This window comes from Palaemon carinicauda, chromosome 3, assembly GCF_036898095.1.
Source record: "Palaemon carinicauda isolate YSFRI2023 chromosome 3, ASM3689809v2, whole genome shotgun sequence".
In the NCBI taxonomy this organism is placed as follows: domain Eukaryota; kingdom Metazoa; phylum Arthropoda; class Malacostraca; order Decapoda; family Palaemonidae; genus Palaemon; species Palaemon carinicauda.
Window position 1 is genome coordinate 82088622 of NC_090727.1, and position 5000 is coordinate 82093621.

General features: G+C 40.1%; 1 long non-coding RNA gene across 3 annotated transcripts in view; it reads right to left on the reverse strand.

The window, feature by feature from the left end:
• LOC137638354 (uncharacterized) overlaps nt 1–5000 on the reverse strand; it is a 475922-nt gene that overhangs the window by 145887 nt on the left and 325035 nt on the right. The window lies entirely within an intron of this gene.

Sequence of the window (5000 nt, forward strand, 5' to 3'; positions counted from 1 at the left end):
CAGTCACTCTACCATAGTTATAAACAGGACACGGTACGACACGTAATTTAACTCCGGGAAAAAAAAACAATTTAACTAATTTAACTTCCATATATTAACCAAGACATTTTCTGAATGAAAAAATTAACGATTTCTTCAACATCCTAAATATTTTCTTAATGATCACTAATAATTATCATTTATCGTCATTATTGATATTTAAAATTAAATACAGCGAAAGTAATTTAATAATGATCTTTATATTTACGTAAAGCTGAAGACAGATTCTCCTTCTACCCACCTTGAGTGAAACTCCGGGTGAACGACCTTTGCTTGACAGATCGAAAAAACTGATAAGGTACCAATAGCCCTTCTGGTAAGCGTTATGCCATATATAATGAGGTGATTAACATCGTCTATTGACTGCATTATGAGCAATTTAACTATTGAAATTGTTTTATTCAAATGAATTTAATTAACGATGGTATTTTCAAAAAAAGAAAAAATTCACATTTACTAATAAAATTCTGGATTGAATAGAAGTACATTTTTTCAAAGATTTCGGTAAAGATATCCTTTACGAAGAAGAGAGAGAGAGAGAGAGAGAGAGAGAGAGAGAGAGAGAGAGAGAGAGAGACTTGAAATAAATATGATGTTTAAAGGTTTAAAGTCTCCTCACGAATGGCAGAGGCAAGGGACAATTGTATTGCCCTATCGAGCAGGACAATGCCCTAGAGACTGACCATATATACATTTATCAGCGCCAAAGCCCCCCTCTCCACCCAAGCTAGGACCGAAGGCGGCCAGGCAATGGCTACTAATGACTCAGCAGATAGACCCATAGGCTCCCCCAAACCCACCATCCTTACCTCATAGGGATGGTATGGTTGCAGCGACTAAAGGAACTAACGATTTTGAGCGGGGCTCGAGCCCCAGTCTGCCAGTCAGGGACATTACCACATCGGCCAACACAACCCCTACGCAATTGGTTAATAAAACAACTGAAATGACCCCTCCCTCATATACGCATGCTTTTTAAGTGCTTCGATAATGTGGATTTGACAATTAACGCAAATTACGCAGTTAAGAAACGCAAAATACATAGAAAAAAAAACGTAATTTTAATGGAGAGAGAGAGAGAGAGAGAGAGAGAGAGAGAGAGAGAGAGAGAGAGAGAGAGAGAGAGAGAATTGTTTAAAAAAAACGTGTTTTAATCGGAAATTCTCCGTTAAAATATACTGTTCTCAGTCATGTTTAGGTAAAATACGAGGGGGGAGAGAGAGAGAGAGAGAGAGAGAGAGAGAGAGGAGAGAGAGAGAGAGAGAGAGAGAGAGAGAGAGAGGTTGGTGACCGTAATATCACTCCTTAACGTCAATATAAATATCCGTTTTTAGAATAGTCAATGTCTAGGAACCATTCCAGTTTTTAATCTTTTCTGCCTTTCGTCTCGGTAGAGAGTAGGATTCTCCTTCTGTATAGGACCATAAAAGCAGTATCCTTTAAAGTGAAAGTGAAATATTTAAAGGCCCTCACACCTAATGGTTAAACAGTGGCTTAATAATTATAGTTTTCTTTATCTTGAAGGACCCAAGCTATTGTTTTCAATATATAATTGTAAACGACTTTTACTGATTTATATGTAACTAATTTCAATGCCAAAACCAATTAAACGATAAAAATGCTAATAGAAGAATTTTATTTTTATGGGAATCTATTCTAAGTTACCCTAACCAGCAAACGATGACAGCTTAAACACACACCCTTCGCAAAACCTTCGTGTTTGGCGAAGGAAACAAATTTGCAGTTCCTTTGCAATCTGTTAATAATAGGACTATTGTAATTCAAGAATTGATAAATGAGAAATATTTCGATATATCCTTATCTGAAACATGGTTAAATTATGTATTAATTAGCGTGGATTTTCATACACTCAAATATGAACTAAGTTTTGAAGTCTCTGTGATAACGATGTCCAAACTTATGGCTGATGACGTGAATTGGATATTTTACTTGACCTTCAAAAATTTAATCATTTCCAGTTTTTTTACATAACAGTTAATCCTTGCAAGTTTCATTACTCTATGATTAAAATTGTATCCAGGAAGCTCTTCACAAACAAACACACTAACACAAGCGCGCGCACACACCTGAAAACATAGCCTCCTTCCAACTTCGTTGGCGGAGGTAATGACTTCGACCAAGCTAAGGTTACTGAAATGACCCCTTCATACGCATGCTTTCTTTCATATTTCGATCGAGATAAAGTTATGGGGGGGAGGGGGTCTCCTAACTTCTTCGATAATGTGGATTTGACAATTAACGCAAATGACGCAGTAAAACGCAGAATACACAAGTGCGTATAAGAACGACAAACTGATCTTGAAAGGTTCGTAGTGCGTAGTAGGGTTGCATTGAGTGATAGGATTAGGGAATTAGCAATGAGAGAGAGAGAGAGAGAGAGAGAGAGAGAGAGAGAGAGAGAGAGGCTAAGTGAGTGAGTAGCTATGTGATTGAGTGGCTAAGTGAGAGTGAGGGCTAAGTGAGAGTGAGGGCTAAGTGAGAGTGAGGGCGTGAGGGCTGAGTGAGAGTGAGTGGGTGGCTAAGTGAGTGAGTAGGTGGCTAAGTGAGAGAGAGAGAGAGAGAGAGAGAGAGAGAGAGAGAGAGAGAGAGAGAGAATGGGGGGAGTAAGTGAGTGGGATTAAGTGAGTGAGTGTGAGAGGGGGAGTGAGTGGGAGTAAGTGAGTGAGAGTGAGAATGGGAGTGAGATTGAGAGTAAGTGAGATTGAGAGTAAGTGAGAGTGGTAGTGAGTGAGTGTGATTGGGAGTGGGAGTAAATGAGAGAGAGTGAGAGTGGCAGTGGGAATGGGAATGGGAGTGAGAGTGAGTGGGAGTGGGGAGTGGGAGTGAGAGGGAGTGGGAATGGGAGTGCAAGTGGGAGGGAGTAGGAGAGGGAGGGAGTAGGAGTGGGAAGGAGTAGGGGTGAGAGTGAGTGGGAGTGGGAGTGAGTGGGAGTGAGTGGGAGTGGGAGTGAGTGGGAGTGAGTGGGAGTGGGAGTGGGAATGGGAGTGCAAGTGGGAGGGAGTAGGAGTGGGAAGGAGTAGGAGTGGGAAGGAGTGAGAGTGAGTGGGAGTGGGAGTGGGAGTGAGTGGGAGTGGGAGTGAGTGGGAGTAGGAGTGAGAGGGAGTGGGAATGGGAGTGAGTAGGAGTGGGAATGGGAGTGAGTAGGAGTGGGAGGGAGTAGGAGTGGGAGTGAGTGAGAGTGAGTGGGAGTGGGAGTGAGTGAGAGTGAGTGGGAGTGGGAGTGAGTGAGAGTGAGTGGGAGTGGGAGTGAGAGGGAGTGGGAATGGGAGTGCAAGTGGGAGTGAGTAGGAGTAGGAGTAGGAGTAGGAGTAGGAGTGGGGAGTGGGAGTGAGAGTGGGAGTGAGTGGACATGAGAGTGGGAGTGAGTGGGAGTGGGAGTAGGAGTAGGAGTGGGAGTGGGATTGAGAGTGAGTGGGAGTCAAAATGAGAGAGAGAGAGAGAGAGAGAGAGAGAGAGAGAGAGAGAGAGAGAGAGAGAGAGAGAGAGAGAGTGTGTGTGTGTGTGTGTGTGTGTGTGTGTGTTTTAAAATTGATATTTCTACTCACTTCGCATAGAAGACACACATGAGTAAGCTTAACTGATCACACAGCATATTGCGTATTTGTTAAATCCACATAATCGAAGGAAATAAAATCAATAACTAGAACGAGTACTCGGTAGAGCGCATACCTCCGCCAACGCCACATCACAAAATGATTTTTCCAGAAAAATTGGATGAAACCCTTTGTTCAAATTATCCGAGTGACACTAACTAAAAAAGTCACTATACCATAGTTATAAACGGGACAGGATACGCCACTGTAAAAACGTGAAATTCACGTAATTTAACTCGGGGGAAAAACAATTTAACTTCCATATATTAACCCACAAAATTGTTGTCTGTCGGCTGAATTATGCAAAATTTAACTATTGAAATTATTATATTCAAAATTAATTTGCTCAACGATGGTTTATGATAATATTTCCGAGAATAAAAGTAGTTTTAAGTTTGTAGACTTGATAGAGCTTGTGTTCAAAATTTCTGTAATTATTTTCCTTGGAGAGGGAGAGAGAGAGAGAGAGAGAGAGAGAGAGAGAGAGAGAGAGAGAGAGAGAGAGAGAGAGAGAGAGAGAGAGAGAGAGAGAGAGAGAGTCATTACAAAACCTTTCCACAGTTCACAACCGGACAACTCTTGTCCGTCATATTTGTGTCCAGCAAAACTGGACAAAACTGTTTTCGCTAAATTGTCTGAGTGACAGCAACTAAAAAGTCACTATACGCAAGTCAAGAACAGTTCATTATACGCCAATGTAGATCGTGGAAGCGTAAATTACCGTCGGGAAAATGACAAAACGCATATATACTACAAATTAGCAAATAAAATCACAAAAATCCGAATATTTTAACATCCTTTTCTTACGTGAAAGATTTGTATAATAAATCTCAATACAAAAACATCATTATTACAGTATTTACTATAATAACCAATCTAAAGCTAATCTAAATATAATCTAGATACAATAATATTAAGGGTAACGAAATAGCTAAATATATAAGAGTGGGCGTGACTCACACTTACCCTAAAGACCAACGCAATTGTCAACGGAGACGGCTGGAGTGTTTTCAAACCTTTCATACAACTTGCGTAAAAAAAATAGTTGTATATATTCAAAAGCGTATATTTACCGTGTTAGTATTCATACTATGTATAAATATACAGTCCGGTTTCATATGATTTACGAAGCCTACTCGAATGAGAAATGAGGCTAATGTATATATTTATACTAAATAGTTATGTCATTTGGTTTGCACTATTTCGAACGTCACCTTCAATACAGAAACGTAAAGAATACATTTAAAATTCTGTCCAATATGTAATAAAATTCCTTGGTGCTTATCTACGTTAAAAAATACCATGTTGAGCGCTCTCTCTTAACTGCCAACTACTTATTGGTGTATT